The sequence below is a fragment of the Erinaceus europaeus genome, chromosome 16 (assembly GCF_950295315.1).
Source record: "Erinaceus europaeus chromosome 16, mEriEur2.1, whole genome shotgun sequence".
Classification (NCBI taxonomy): Eukaryota; Metazoa; Chordata; class Mammalia; order Eulipotyphla; family Erinaceidae; genus Erinaceus; species Erinaceus europaeus.
This window is the reverse complement of record NC_080177.1, coordinates 42,995,357-43,012,527: the sequence shown is the minus strand read 5'-3', so window position 1 is coordinate 43,012,527 and position 17,171 is coordinate 42,995,357. Positions and strand designations below refer to the sequence as shown.

The window sequence follows — 17,171 nt, the reverse complement described above, 5'->3', positions numbered from 1 at the left end:
AAAATTTCAACCTTTCATACAAGTTAAAAAAAAACAAAAACGTGTGCTCAGGAAGCAATTTAGTCAAAAATATTTATAATAAAAGTGTTTGGAATTCATCACATTGCTCCTAAGAAAATATGAATTCAAATATGGGAAGATGAAGAAATAATCTTGAAACCTTTTCTTTGTGCTACTTAAATGCTTTAAACTAGTAAGAACAATAATGCAGAGTTAAGTTTAAAAAGAAAGTTTATTTTGAGTCTTGCTCGTTGGATCTTGTAATGATTCTTAATTCATAGAAAATTCTTATAATCCAATTATAGAACAGGAGACAATGGAAGTTAAAATAATATAATGTTACCAAGTTCTAAAGTATGAAGTATAAATTTTAATTCATCAAAATCCCAAATTAAAGCTAATTGATGTTCAAGACTAATAGTGTTCTACAAAACACCTGGGAAAACAATGAAATTGGTAGCTTGCCAATATCAATTTCTTGTGGTTGCACACGGAATATAGAAATACTGATTACTTGGGAGTCGGGTGGTAGTGCGGCAGGTTAAGTGCAAGTGCCCCGAAGCACGAGGATTTCGGTTTGAGCCCCCAGCTCCCCGCTTGCAGGGGAGTCCCTTCACAGCAGTGAAGCAGGTCTGCAGGTGTCTCTCTTTCTCTCCCCCTCTCTGTCTTCCCCTCCTCTATCCATTTCTCTCTGTCCTATCTAACAATGACAACATCAATAACAACAATAAAAAGTAAGGGCAAAAAAAGGGAAAATAATAAATAAATAAAAGGAAATACTGATTATCATGCACATAATTCACAATGAATTGGGATGGCCTCTTTAACCCCCTCCAACTTATAAGCCATCGAGAAGTTCTTAATTAGGTTTAAAAGGCACAGTGCAATGATTTAATGATTATGAGTGACATGTCTGAAATATAAAATGAGCCTCCACAAGCTAAAATGAGACCAAGAAGATGTCTTTAAAGTGCGCACAGAAAATAATATCAGGCAAAATAGACAATAAACAATAAACAAAATAGACAATAAGACAATAAATTTTAGGTAATCGAAGAGATTCTTCCATGGGTAGAGCACAAGACTCACATTCATGGGATCTTGGATTTGATTCCTAGACAATAAATGCCAGAGTTGAGTAGTGCTCTGGTATTTCTCTGTCTCAGAACAAATAATTAGCTACTTTTCTGAAAAATACAATGAGCTGAGGAGTGGGCTGTAGCGCAGCGGGTTAAGCGCAGGTGGCGCAAAGCACAAGGACGGCATAAGGATCCCGGTTCGAACCCGACTCCCCACCTGCAGGGGAGTCGCTTCACAGGCGGTGAAGCAGGTCTGCAGGTGTCTATCTTTCTCTCCTCCTCTCTGTCTTCCCCTCCTCTCTCCATTTCTCTCTGTCCTATCCAACAACAACAACAACAATAATAACTACAACAATACAACAACAAGGGCAACAAAAGGGAATAAATAAAATAAATATTAAAAAAATACAGTGAGCTTTACATGGAGAAGAAGAGAAAAGAAAAAAAATAAAAGGAAAGGGAAAAGAAAAGGAAAAGGAAAGGCACATCCAGTTAAGCTCACATAGCAATGACCTGAGTGTGAGCCCTCGCTCTTCACCTGAAGAAAGGACACTTCACAAGTGATGAAGCAGGTCTGCAAGTGTCTATTTTCTCTCTCCCTCCCCTTCCCTCTCAATTTCCCTCTGTTCTGTCAATTAAAGATAAAATGGGGGAGTGGCCACCAGGTGCCATGGCTTCAGCCCCAGAGATAATCCTGGTGGCAAAAAAATAAGTTAGGACCAGGTGGTTGCTTACACAGTAGAGTACACACATTACCATGCATAAATGATCTACACTGAAGTCCCAAATTCACCCTGCAGGGGGGTAAGCTTCATTACTGACCAAGCAGTGCTGCAGGTATCTTTCTCTGTCCCCTCTAGAAAGAGAAAGGAAGGAAGGAAGGAAGGGAGGAAGGGAGGAAGGGAGGAAGGTGGGCACTAGGAGCTTTGAAATTGTGTATACACCAAGTCCTGACGATGGCCCAGCTGAAAAAGAGAAAAAGAAAAAAGAAGGAAAAAAGGAGAATAAAAGGCACTCTGTGCTATCAGACAGAATCAGTGGTAAACCTTATAGTATTGCCTTATTTAGTGCTAATAATATAAAAGAAGTTTACAGAAAAAACAGCACTGGATATGAGAAATAGAAAAATATTAGTATAATGAATGATTATCATCCCTCACCATCGACTTTAGATCAAATATTAATATTAACAATAAATTTTATTTAATTATCTTGTTTCCATCACTCAAACTTACAGATTTTTATTTAGTGGTGAGAGTATACGCTGTTTAGTTTGATGTAATATAATTTGCTTTTTTTGTTTTTGCTTCCCTTGCCACTGGCTTAAACCCCTAAAGACATCTTTGAAGTATTATCCCTATGTTTTCTTCTGTATGTTTTATCATCTCTGGTCTAACATCCAAGTCTTTTTTTTCAAGGTGGGGGAATCAATAAAATTGTTTGCTATTATTTTTACTGTTATACCTGTGTTCCAAAGTATGTGGCTTATACTTACATTAAAATTAGTCACCCTTCCTTAAGCAGTGCTAACCTAAGGTGGTGGAACCCCTTACCAGCATTTGTGGGTCTATAGAGTCCTTAGAGGACAGATGGATACTAAACTGAAAGCTTTTGGTAGAGCATTTTGAGTTCTTAGATTGGTTTGCTCCATGATGGAACACCCCAGGGAATAAGAGACTCTTCAAAGTGTAGGACACGTGTGATGTTTGGTTTCTGCTGTGCTTAGTGTGTTCCCCTTGTTCGTTGCTTTGTATGGGGGGAACAGAAAAGAGGCTATGAATAATAGTTGTATAGAACATGGTGTTAAGTGATGGTATAGTTTCATTCTTCTACATGTACCATACAGCTTTCCCAGTATCATTTATTAACAAGGCTTTCTTTTCTCCCACTGAATGGTTTAAGCTTTTTCACAAAAAAAAAAAAAAAATATATGTGTGGTTTTATTTCAGGACTATCTATTCTGTTTCACTGATCTGAGAACCTGTTTTCCAGTACCATACTATGTCAATGCTACTGCTTTGTAGTAAACTTTTAAGTCAGAAAGCATAATGCCTTCAGTTTTTGTTCACTGTTTCTTTTTCCTCTCAGAATTACTTTGATTATTCATGGCCTTTTGTGGTTCCACACAAATTTTAGAATTGCTTGCTCCATTTCCCTGGAGAATATAAGTAGTATTTGATAGTATTACATTAAATCTATGAATTGCTTTAGGTAGAATAGTATCTTAGCAATATTCATGCTTCCTATCCATGAACAGGGGATATCCTTCCACTTCTTTGTGTCTCTGTGTATGCCTTTCAAAAATGTCCTACAGTTTTCATTGTAGATGTTGTTCATCTCCTTTGTTAAATTTAACCCAAGGTACTTTATTTTACTTTTTGAATCAGTTGTAAATTAATTAACTATAAGTTTTCCCTCATGTCTCTTTCTTCTGGCTCACTGCATACATAAATGTTATACATTTATGTATACTGCTTTTGTATCCTCCCACTTATTAATAGCTTCTAGGAGTTTTTGGTGGTATCTTTAAGGTTTTCTTTTATTTTAAATTTACATTTTTATTGAGTGAATAATGGTTAACAGTATAGTCCTTATTTTTTTTTCTCACCACTCCTGTCACCAGAGGTTTGTGTCTATATTACCACTCCCATAGATAACTACTATAGCTTTCCCACAGTCTTAAATATAGGTTGACCTTTTTTTTTCACAGTTATATGTATAACTCTTTGTCTTTCACATATGAGTGAAACCATTCTGCAGTGGTCTTTTACCTCCTTACTTGTTTCACTAAGCATAATCTTCTCCAATTCCATCTATTTTTTCCCAAAGGACACAATATTATAGTTTTTTTCTTTTTTCTTTTTTTCCTTTATTTGGGGATTAATGTTTTACATTTAAAAGTGAATACAATAGTTTGTACATGCATAACATTTCTCAGTTTTCCATATAACAATACAACCCCCACTAAGTCCTCTGTCATCTTTTTCCAGGACCTGAACTCTCCCCCCAACCCACCCCAGAGTCTTTTATTTTGGTGTATTATACCAAGTCCAGTTCAGGTTCTACTTGTGTTTTCTCTTCTGATCTTGTTTTTTCAGCTTCTGCCTGAGAGTGAGATCATCCCATATTCATCCTTCTATTTCTGGTTTATTTCACTTAACATGATTTTTTCAAGCTCCATCCCAGATGGGCTGAAAATGAAGTCACCATTTTTAATAGCTGAGTAGTATTACATTGTGTATATAGACCACAACTTACTCAGTCATTCATCTGTTATTGGACACCTGGGTCACTTCCAGGTTTTGGCTATTACAAATTGTGCTGCTAAGAACATAGGTATACACAAATCTTTTTTGGATGGGTGTGTTGAATTCCTTAGGATATATCCTCAGGAGAAGAATTGCAGGATCATAGGGTAGGACCATTTCTAGCCTTTCAGAGTTCTCCAGACTGCTCTCCACAGGGGTTGGACCAATTTACATTCCCACCAGCAGTGCAGGAGGGCTCCTTTGTCCCCACAATCTCTCCAGCATTTGTTGCTGCTACCTTTTCTGAGGTATGACATTCTCACAGGAATGAAGTGATATCTCATTGTTGTCTTTATTTGCATTTCTCACAATACCATCTTTTTATTGCTGAGTAGTACTCCACTGAACATATGTTCCATAACTTTTTTATCCAGTCCTCTGTCAAAGAGCTTTTTGGTTGTTTCAAAGTTTTTGCTATTGTGAATAAAGCTGCTATGAACATGGGGGTGTATATATCCCTTCAAATCAGTGTTATTGTATCTTTGAGGTATATGCCTAGTAGTGTATTTGTATTTCTTTACAGATTCTTCATACTCTTCTCCATAACTGCTGCACCAATTTGCACTCCCACTAGCAGTATAGTTGAGTTCCTTCCTCTCCACATCCTCTCCAACACTTACATTCTCTTGTTTTATTTTATTTTATTTTATTTTTCTTCCAGGGTTATTGCTGGGCTCGGTGCCTGCACCATGAATCCACCCCTCCTGGAGGGTATTTCCCCCCTTTTGTTGCCCTTGTTGTTGTAGCCTCGTTGTGGTTATTATTATTGCCCTTGTTGACGCTATTCGTTGTTGGATAGGACAGAGAGAAATGGAGAGAGGAGGGGAAGACAGAGAGGGGAAGAGAAAGATAGACACCTGCAGACCTGCTTCACCACCTGTGAAGTGACTCCCCTGCAGGTGGGGAGCTGGGGGCTCGAACTGGGATCCTTACGCTGGTCCTTGCGCTTTGCGCCACATGCGCTTAACCCACTGCACCACCGCCCGACCCCCTCTCTTGTTTTATTAATGTACTCCATTCTCACAGGTGTGAGATAGAATCTGAATGTGGTTTTAATTTGCATTTCTCTAATGATAAGTGAGTTGGAGAATTTTTGGATAAGTCTGTGAACCATATGTGTCTCCTCTTTAGAGAGCCATCTATTCATATCTCCTGCCCACTCTTTTATTGGGTTGTTCTTTTTGTTTAACTGTATGAGTTCTTTATAGATGTTTGATATCAACTGCTTATCTAAAGTGTGGTATGAAAATACCTTTTCCCATTTTCTGGGTTTCCTTTTTATCTTTATGGAATTTTCTTTTAATGTGTAGAAGCTTTTCAATTTGATATAGTCCCATTTGTTCATTGTTGTTTTTGTTTCCCTTGCCCATAGGGTAGTCTCCAAATATGCCTTTACTGTTAAGGTCCTGAAATGTTTCACTGATGTAGTCTTCTATGTAGTTTATTCTTTCAGGTTTAATATCCAGGTCTCTGACCCATTTTGAGATAGTTTTGGTGCATGATGTTACATGGTAGTCCAGTTTCATTTTTCTACATGTGGTTGTCCAATTAAACAAACACCATTTGTTAAAGAGACTTTCTTTTCCCTACTGGGTAGTTTGGGCCCCTTTGTCATATATAATGTTCCTCTACAAGTTTGGGTTTTAACTATTATTGCTTTTTAATAGAAACTGAAGTCCAGAATTGTGATGCCTCCATTTTTCTTATTTTTTCTCAGGAGGGTTTTTGCTGTTTGTGCTTTTTATGATTCTACACAAATTTTTGGAGAAGTTGCTCAATTTCCTATAAATATGTCATTAAGATTTTAATAGGTACTGTATTGAATCTAAAGGTTGCTTTTGGCAGGATTGCCATTTTAATGATATTTATTCTTCCAATCCATGAACAGGGGATGTTCTCCCATTTATTTGTTTCATTCTCTAGCTCTTTTATAGTTTTTGTTGAAAAGGTCCTTCACCTCCTTTGTTAGATTTCTTCCTAGGTATTTTATCTTTTGGAATTTGATTGCAAATAGGATTGCTTCCTTGAGTTCCTTTTCCTCTGGCCCACCTTTTGTATGAAGATATGCCACATATGAGTATTAACATTGTAACATGTTACTTTACTGAAATTATTGATGATTTTCAGTAGGTTTTTTTTTGGCAGAGTTTTTGGGGTCCTCTAGAAATATCAACCTATTATATGTAAATAATGATAATTTAACTTTATCCTTTCCAATTTGAATTATTTTTATCTTTCTTGCCTGATTGTGATGGCGAGGACTTTTAGGACTATGTTGAATAGAAGTGGTGAGAGTGGACATCCTTGTGTAGCTCCAGATTTTAGGGGGGAAGCTTTAAAATTTTTCCCCATTGAGTATGTTGTTAGCTGTGAGTTTGTCATATATTGCCTTTATTATGTTGAGGAATTTTCCTTCCAATCCCAATTTCTTGAGGGCCTTTATCATAAATGGGTGTTAGAACATAAATGGGTGTCAAGCGCTTTTTCTCCATCAGTTTATCAGATCATGTGAATTTTATCTTTCTTTTTGTTGGTATGGTCAATTACATTGATTGACTTGCAGATATTGAGCCATCCTTGTTTCCCTGGGATGAATTCCACTTGGTCTTGATGGATTATTCTCTTATTATATTGTTAGATTTGATTAGCCAAGATTTTCTTGAGAATCTTTGCATCAATGTTCATCACATATATAGGTCTAAGGTCTTCTATATATAGTATATCATATGCAAATACTTATAGTTTAATTTCTTATTTTCCAATTTGGATTTCTTTAGTGTCCTTTTCTGGACTGTGCTCACAAGGCCTTCCAGGACTATGTTGAGCAATAGTGATGAGAGTGAACTCCTTTGTCTAGTTGCAGGTTTTAACATTTTTTCATTATTAAGGAGGGTAACTAAGTGCATATACCTATCAATATTTAGAAATACTGAAGTTATACTCATTCTAACATTCACTGGCTATAATTCAAGTTTTAGAATCTATAGAACAGAAACAGAAGGATGAATATGGGATGATCTCACTCTCAGGCCGAAGTTGAAAAACAAGATTAGAAAAGAAAACACAAGTCGAACCTGAAATGGAATTGGAGTATTACACCAAAGTAAAAGACTCTGGGGTGGGTGGGTGAGTGGGGAGAATACAGGTCCATGAAAAATGATGAATAAAATAGTGGGGGTTGTATTGTTAAATGGGAATCTGGGGAATGTTATGCATGTACAAACTATTGTATTTACTGTTGAATGTAAAGCATTAATTCCCCAATAAAGAAATAAATTATTTAAAAAAAAAAGAATCTATAGAACAAAATACAAAACTGTGGGTTCGAGCCCCCGGCTCTCCACCTGCAGGGGAGTTGCTTCACAGTCAGTGAAGCTGCTCTGTAGGTGTCTATCTTTTTCTCCCCTTCTGTCTTCCCTTCCTCTCTCCATTTCTGTCTGTCCTATCCAACAACAAACGACATCAACCACAACAAGGCTACAACAACAAGGGCAACAAAAGGGGGAAAAATGGCCTCCAGGAGCAGTGGATTCATGGTGCAGGCACTGAGCCCCAGCAATAACCCTGGAGGCAAAAAAATTTTATTAATGATTTGATATTTATTTACAAAATTATAAGATAATAGAAGTATAATTCCATACTGCTCCAGAGTTCTGTGTCCCCTTGTCCCCATTACTTCTATTGGAAATTGCATTAGTTCACCCAAGTTCACAGATATGGGTTGACTACTCTAACTATATTTATTTGCCCTTTTTTTCTATGGTCCTGTCTTCTCTTCCTTTCTAAGTCACACCTATTACTTCTGAGTTTCCTTCCCTTTTTTATTTTTTTTCTTCTTCTCTCTTTCTGGATCCTGGTGGAATTGAAGTTCAGAGCTCTCTTATCATCTTCCTTTAATATTTACCCCTCTGGGAGTATGAGCCAAAGTTCTTTATGGTGTGCAGAAAATGGAAGGTCTGGCCTCTATAACTGCTTTTCCACTACACATTTGTGTTGGCAGGTGGATTCATACCCCCAGCCTGTATCTATCTTTCCCTAGTGGGGTAGGGCTCTGGAGACATGAGATTCCAGGACACATTGGTGAGGTTATCTGCCAAGGGAGTTCAGGATGAAATTGTAGTAGCATCTGTAACTTGGTGGCTGTGACTTAGTGAGCTTCTGGAGAGATCCTGCTTGTATTTTGTTGAGTTTTCAGGTGATTTTTCACTGTTTTGTTCTCCTAGTTTATCAGGTGCACTATCTGAAATGGCTTTTACTCTGTAGGCTGTCTCTTTGCGGAGGCAGGACGTGAAGGAGAGAGAATCCAAGAGCAGAGGGAACCCAATCCTTTATTTGCACGGGGCCTCTCAGGGTTGGGTCCGAGTGCAGTGATTTGGGCCACCTGGAGCTAGCCAAAAATGGCCATACCCCGCTACCCGCACCACCCTTCCGTCCCCCAGGTAAAAAATCGAGAGAGAGAGAGAGAGAGAGAGAGAGAGAGAGAGAGAGAGAGAGAGAGAGAACAGAGAGATGAAGTAGGAGGGCTATTTATAGGGCAACAGCCAGGAGTGACGTGTTGGGACAGGATTGGTTGGGAAAAGCAATTGGTTGAGGATACCGTATTAACTCATGGAAAGTGGCACTTGCCAGAGGGGACATCTGCACAGCAGTAGCCACACTCTCCGCTAATTTTTTAATTAAGGTAATATTGGCTTATAAGACTGTATATGTTTCATAAGCATAGTTTTATAACTCTCCAAATGTATGTGACCTTATCATGTTTACCGCCAAAGTGCCAAGATCCAATTACCACTGTCCACTAGACTTCACCCATAGTACCCACACCCCCCTCCCATTTTGATAGCCTCAGTCTTAGGTCAAAATTCAAGTGTATTATTTGTTTAGTCAGTTTGATTTTTGCTTTATTTCTTTGTCTCCTGCAAATAAGTGAAATCATCTAGTATTTGTTTTTTTTTTCTTTCTAACTAATTTCATTTAGCCTACCCCTTCCAATTCCATCCATATTGTTGCAAATTGAAAGACCTCATTTTTTTCTTATAACTGAGTTGTATTTCATGGTATATATTTAATATATATGTAGACCACATGTTTGCATATATTGACTACTATAGAGTTTCAATAAACATGAAGGCCATATGTTAATACTCTCAAATTACATATGTAAAATACTCTCAAATTAGTATTTCTTTGAATACTGAGAATTGGAACTGTTCGATCATAAAGTAGATCTGTTTTTAAAATTTTGATAAATCTTTGTATTAGTTTCTATAGAGAGTGGAGCAGTTTGAATCCCTAACAGTGTACAAGGGTTTCTTTTCCTCTGTACCCTCTCCAGAACTTGTGTCTAGTATTTTTTTAATTTTTTAATATTTATTTATTTTCCCTTTTGTTATCCTGGATTTTTTTTTATCGTTGTGGTTATTATTGCTGTTATTAATGTCGTCATTGTTAGATAGGACAGAGAGAAATGGAGAGAGGAGAGGAAGATAGAGAGGGGGAGAGAAAGACACCTGCAGACCTGCTTCACAGCCTGTGAAGCAACTTCCCTACAGGTGGGGAGCTGGTGGCTGGAACTGGGATCCTTACCCTGGTCCTTGCGCTTCCTGACACGTGTGCTTAATCCACTGTGCTACCGCCCAACTCTGGTATTTTTTATAAAAGTTATTCTTAAATGTATTCACACTTTAAGGATAGCTTTTTTACCCCAGTTTATCCTTTTAGGAAGTAATTTTGGAGGAGTGCCAATCATAATTGGTAAGTCATTACATTTTATCTTTTTAAATTGCAAACAATCTGGGAAGTTTATAAATTGAAGTGAGAGTAAAGAAGTCCTGCCCAGTTACTATGAATCATGCTTTTTGGCACCTTCTGTTCCCATATTCTATTTTGTACTGACAAGGAATTTGGACTGGGGAGATAAGTCAATGGTAGAGTATAGACCGTGCATATCTGAGAATCCAGGTTTGATCCAGCCACCACCATGTGCCAGAGTTGAGTAGTGCTTTGGTCATTTTTTCCTCTCTCTCTGTCTCTCACCTCTCTTTCAAAAACAAACTTTAAATATTGATTTTGGCAAGGTACCATCTTCATTATTTGTTCAGGTGTGAGATGATGGTTTGTTGTAGTTTTGATTTACATTTTCTTGTAAGTGACAATGTGCATTTCTTCATGTTCCTATTGGCTATCTGTATGTTTTCTTTGGAGAATAAAAGTCTATTCAGCTTTCCTTGAATGTTTTTGATAGGATTGTTTTTCATGTTGACTTTTATTATTTATAAATTTTACATATTAACCCCTGGTAGGGTGTATGACGTGCAAATATTTTTCCATTTATATATTTTCTCTATATATTTTCCTATTAATGGTAGTTTCATTAAGCAGAAGCTTTATAGTTTGATGAAGTTTCAATTTGTTTGTTTTCTTTAATTTGCTAAACAAGCTGCTCAGTTGTAAGCTTTATCTTTAGTAAATACTTCCACGTAGTCATATAAAATGGATTATGTTGAGTTACAGGTCTATAGATTGATCCACATGCTCATTAATACTTCATACTGTCTTCTAGTTCAGTTTAGTCACTCAGGAATTATAATGGTATTATATCATATATTTTGTTTTATATCCTTAATGTGTACTCTTTTTATGTCTTAAAGTTTCCCTGTCTATAAATAACTTGATTCTTTCCCCATTTATAAAATGTTGTTTTTTATTATTAATTTTCAGGTGTTTCATCATCTTAATTATTAGATTCTTGAGTTTGGATATTTTTTTTTCTTTTCTTGCCTCCAGGGTTATTGCTGGGTCTCAGTGCCTGCACCACAAATCCACTGCTCCTGGAGGCCATTTTTTCCCTTTTGTTACCCTGGGGTTTTTTTTCCGTTGTTGTGGTTATTATTATCATTGCTATTGATGTCGTCGTTGTTAGGACAGAGAGAAATGGAGAGAGGAGGGGGGAGAGAAAGACACCTGCAGACCTCCTTCACCACCCGTGAAACGACTCCCCTCCAGGTGGGGAGCAGGGACTGGAACCAGGATCCTTACGCTGGTCTTTGCACTTTGAGCCACGTGCGCTTAACCCGCTGTGCTACTGCCCTACCCCCGAGTTCTGATATTTTGGTAGCATGTAGCGAAAGTTAGTAAGGTGTGGAAATTCCAGTAAATGTAAATCTATTTGGCTTCTGAAATTCAAGATGAAAATTTAAGATAACGAAGGAAATCTGAATCCACTGTAGGTGTGTTTCTGTTGATTCTAGCTCATAGCAATTCATTTCCTGTAAGCTTAAAATTATACTAATGACTTATTTCTGAGAATCTTTAATACCTAAAATAAGGGTGCCTCCCTCCAGCAAAAATTTTCATTCCAACCCACCTATAACCAGGACTGCTTTACACTAATTTAGAGTATAAAGCTTTTTGACCACTCAAGTGAGATGAATTAGAACACAAATTCACAGGGGCTGCCAGCATGTTTTTTTGTTTTACTTCCTAGTAGTAGTTTTTTTTTCCCTTTACCTTCTGTCACAGTTAAACATAAAAGGATTTTATTTTTATTTTTATTATTGTCATTATTTATTTTCTGTTTTGTTGCTTAAGTGCACACATTACGGTTAGCAAAGACCCAGTTCCAAAACCCTGGTCCTCATTTGCATGGGGTGGTGAAGCAAGGATGCCTCTTTCCCTCTCTCTCTCCCTCCACTCCTCTCAATTTCTCTCTGTTTCTATCCAATAATAAATAAAAATATTTTAATAGAAATGTTTCTTTAAAAATTATTAAACAAGATCAGTTGATGTAAACATGCACAGAATGTCAATAACAGACAAAACTAAAAGGGCATATTTAAAATTAGAAACAGTTTGATTTAATCCCATTGGCTTGTTTTTGTTTTAATCTTCCTTGCGATTGGACTTGTGTCATTGAAGATGCCTATAAAACTTAGATGGGAAAGAGTTCTGTCAATGTACTCCTCTAAGTAATAGTTCTAACATCCAAGTATTTAATCCATTAGGAATTTACTTTTGTCTCTAGCGAAATATAATTTGATTTCATCCTTCTGATTGTTTCAACCCAGTTTTTCTAACACCCTTTGTTGAAGAGACTCTCCTGTCTGTGTTTAATAGTTTGAACCCTTACATCGAAGATTAGATGTCCATAGGTGTGGGGACTCATTTCTGGGCTCACAACTATATTCCATTGGTCAGTGTGTCTATATATGTTCCAGAACCAGGCAGTTTTGATTACATTGCCCTTATAATACAATTTAAGATTTGGGAGTGTGATGTCTCCAGTTCTGTTATTTATTCTCAAGATTGCATTGGCAATTCTAGGTGCTTTCTGGTTCCAGATAAACATTTGTAGCTTTTTTATTTATTTATTTATTTTTATTTAAGAAAGGATAAATTAACAAAACCATAGGGTAGAAGGGGTACAACTCCACACAATTCCCACCACCCAATCTCCATATCCCACCCCCTCCCTGATAGCTTTCCCATTCTCTTTCCCTCTGGGAGCATGGACCCAGGGTCGTGGGTTGCAGAAGGTGGAAGGTCTGGCTTCTGTAATTGCTTCCCCGCTGAACATGGATGTTGGCTGGTCGGTCCATACTCCCAGTCTGCCTCTCTTTCCCTAGTAGGGTGGGTCTCTGGGGAGGCGGAGCTCCAGGACACATTGGTGGGGTCTCCAGTCCAAGGAAGCCTGGCTGGCATCCTGATGGCATCTGGCACCTGGTGGCTGAAAAGAGAGTTAACATACGAAGCCAAACAATATTCTCAAAAAAAAAAAAAAAAATGGATGGGACCTTGGCTGGGATTGCATTAAATTCGTTTATGGCTCTGGGTAAAATATTCATTTTGATTATCTTAACTCTTCCAACCCATAAACATAGATTATCTTTCTAATTCTTTTATCATTTTCTATTTCCTGGAATGAAATTTGAGAATACTATGAAAGGAAAGGTCTCACCCAAGTATGGTGATGGTGAAGGGTGACATTCCATGCCTGACGTCTCTGGACACAGTCTGAAGTGAAGCATTGCTGAGGTGGTACTTCTTGCATTGATTAGGGTGGGATCCGTGGATGGAATATAATTTGGTATGAATTGAGAGAAGCATGCTCCACCCTAGAGGATACAGGACTGGGGGAATTATAGACTCTAAAGAGTAAGCGGGAGGATCCTGTTATCTTAGAGTTTAAGAAGACAATAGATAGTTATTACTATAATCATATTATTTGGTGATTGGGTTAACTCTGAAATATCCCTTTGTTAGGATTTGCTGTATCATACACATCACCATAACTTATGTCCTTTGAATTATTTGCATATAGCTGTGCCACCAGTTGCTTCTGTTCTCCCTGGTCTAAGCTTTAAAGAAAGTCAACATATCAAAGACTCAGTCTATGTATTAAAAAGACTCAGTCTGTGATTTTAAAAGTTTGAGACATTCAATAAATTTTCCCCTCTCATATTAATTAAATAATTAAATTTACCTGACTACAAATTAATAGGAGTGTATATAAACACCATTCCCACCACCAAAAGGCTGTGTCCCATTCCCCTCTCCGATACCCCCCCCCACCACCCTGCCCATGAAGCTGAACATCCACCCTCACCCTCAATCCAGGGTTTATACTTTGGTGCCCTACTCCAAATTCAGTCAAATCCTACTTTGAGTTTCCCTTTCTGTTATTCTTTCTCAACTTCTGTTTATGAGTGGGATCATCTCATACTCATCTTTGTCTTTCTGATTTAGCTCACTTTTAACATAATTTCTTCCAGCTCCATCCAAGATGGGTCAGAGAAGGTGGGTTCATTGCTTTTAATAGCTGTCTAGTATTACATTGTGTATATATACCACAACTTTCTCAGCCACTCATCTGTTGTTGGGCACCTAGATTGCTTCCAGGCTTTAGCTATTATGATTGTGCTCCTATAAACAGATTGGGTATTATGTAGTCCTTGGAGTATATCCCCAGAAAGGGATTACTAGGTTATATGGAAGGTCCATGTCTACATTGTGAGAGTTCTGCAGAATGCTCTCCACAGAATCTGGACCAATTTACATTCCCACCAGTGGTGCAAAAGGGTTCCTTTGTCCCCACAGCCTCTCCAGCATTTGATGCTGCTGTCCTTTTTGATGTATTTCATTCTCACAGGGGTGAGGTGGTATCTCAATGTTGACTTTATTTGCATTTCTCTGGCAATCAGTGACCTGGAGCAATTTTTATGTATTTGTTAGCCTTTTGGATCTCTTCTATAGTGAATGTTCTGTTCATATCCTCTGCCCATTTTTGGATGGGGTCATTTACTTTTTTGGTGCTAAGTTTGCTGAGCTCTTTATATATATTGGTGATTAGTCTCTTGTCTGATGTATGGCATGTAAAGATCTTCTCCCATTCTTTGAGGTGTCTCTGTTTGTGTGGTAGTTTCTTTGGCTGTGTAGAAGCTTTTCAATTTGATATAGTCCCATTTGTTTGTTTCTGCTTTAGCATTCCTTGCAATTGGGTTTGTTTCATCAAAGATGTCCTTGAGGTTTAGGTGGGAAAGTGTTTTACCAATTTTTACCGCTAAGTATTTGATAGTTTCTTGTCTAACATCCATGTCTTTGGTCCATTTGGAGTTGATTTTTGTTTCTGGTGAGATAAGATGGTTCAGTTTCATTCTTGCGTATGGTTCTTTTTTTTTTTTTAAGAAAGGATTAATTAACAAAACCATAAGGTAGGAGGGGTACAACTCCACACAATTCCCACCACCCAATCTCCATAACCCACCCCCTCCCCTGATAGCTTTCCCATTCTCTATCCTTCTGGGAGCATGGACCCAGGGTCATTGAGGGTTGCAGAAGGTAGAAGGTCTGGCTTCTGTAATTGCTTCCCCGCTGAACATGGGCATTGACTGGTCGGTCCATACTCCCAGTCTGCCTCTGTCTTTCCCTAGTAGGGTGGGTCTCTGGGGAAGCTGAGCTCCAGGACACATTGGTGGGGTCTTCAATCCATGGAAGCCTGGCCAGCATCCTGGTGGCATCTGGAACCTGGTGATTAAAAAGAGAGTTAACATACGAGGCCAAACAAATTGTTCAGCAATCATAGGCCCAAAGCTTGGAATAGTGGAGAGGAAGTGTTAGGGAGGTACTCACTGCAAACTCTAGTGTACTTCTGCTTTCAGGTATATATTTTGCAGTAGTTTGTGGATACGTGTGAACATAAGCTCTCTCTCACAGAAAGTGGTGTATATCTAGGTTATGGGACTTTGTTAGAAAGTGAACCACCTGAGATGAAATTAGAGTGTACTATAAAAGGAAAGGTCTCACCCTAGTAATGAAGCTGAAGGGTTGTCATTCCATCCGTGAAGTCTCTGGACACAGTCTCAGGTGAAGCATGTTGAGGTGACAATAATTGGGTTGGTTAGGTTGTGATCGGCAGATGCAATATTATTTGGTATGGATTGGGAGAGGCATACGGGAAAGTGGACGCTATCCAAGGGTTCCAGGACTGGGGGAAGTAGGGGCTCTATACTGGAGATGTGAGGTTCCTGCTGTCTTAGGGTTCAAAAAGACAATCGCTAGTTAATGTTATCATCACATTATTTGTTAATTGGGTTAACTTTGAAAAGTTCTTTTGTTATGGTTTTCTGTACAGTACCCAGTATCTTGTATATAGCTGTGATATTGGATGCTTCTAATCTACTTGGTCTAGGCTTTTGAGAGAGTCCGCATATCAAATACACAGCCTATATATTAAAAAGATTCAGTTTGTGTTTTGAAAAACTTTGAGACATACAATTGATTTTCCCCTTCTCATATTAATTAACTACTGATTTATATGTCTACATTTTGCTAGGAGTGTACATAAACACCATTCCCACCACCAAAAGACTGTGACCCATCCCTCCCACCCACTCCCACCCCCCACTGGCCCAGGAAGCTGCATGTCTACCCCTCACCACAGGGTTTTTACTTTGGTGCCCTACTTACAATTTGATCAGGTCCTGCTTTTAGTTTCCCTTTCAGATCTTCTTACTCAACTTCTGTTGATGAGTGGGATCATCCCATACTCATCTTTATCTTTCTGACTTAGTTCACTTAACATAATTCCTTCTAGCTCTGTCCAAGATGGGTCAGAGAAGGTGGGTTCATTGTTCTTGATAGCTGCATAGTATTCCATTGTGTATATATACCACAGCTTTCTCAGCCACTCATCTGTTGTTGGGCACCTGGGTTGTTTCCAGGTTATAGCTATTATGAATTGTGATGCTATGAACATAGGAGTACACACCTCTTTTTGGTTGGGTGTTATGGAGTCCTTGGGGTATAACCCCAGGAGAGGAATTACTGGATCATATGGAAGGTCCATGTCTAGCCTTCTGAGAGTTTTCCAGACTGCTCTCCACAGAGGCTGTACCAATTTACATTCTCACCAGCAATGTTAAAGGGTTCCTCTGTCCCCACATCCTCTCCAGCATTTGTTGCTGCTGTCCTTTTTGATGTATGCCATTCTTACAGGAGTGAGGTGGTATCTTAGTGTTGTCTTAATTGGCATTTCTCTGACAATCAGTGACCTAGAGCAGTTTTTCATATGTTTGTTAGCCTTTTGTATCTCCTCTGTAGTGAATGTTTTGTTCATATCCTCTGCCCATTTTTGGATGGGGTCATTTGCTTTTTTGGTGCTAAGTTTGCTGAGCTCTTTATATATTTTGGTGATTAGTTTCTTGTCTGATGTATGGCATGTGAAGATCTTCTCCCATCCTGTGAGGGTTCTCTTTGTTTGTTTAATAGTTTCTTTGGATGTGCAGAA

At 38.2% G+C, this 17,171-nt stretch overlaps 1 protein-coding gene across 2 annotated transcripts in view; it reads left to right on the top strand.

Moving 5' to 3' along the window:
• The window catches only part of PTGDR (prostaglandin D2 receptor), a 96,303-nt gene that overhangs the window by 19,177 nt on the left and 59,955 nt on the right, over positions 1-17,171 (top strand). The window lies entirely within an intron of this gene.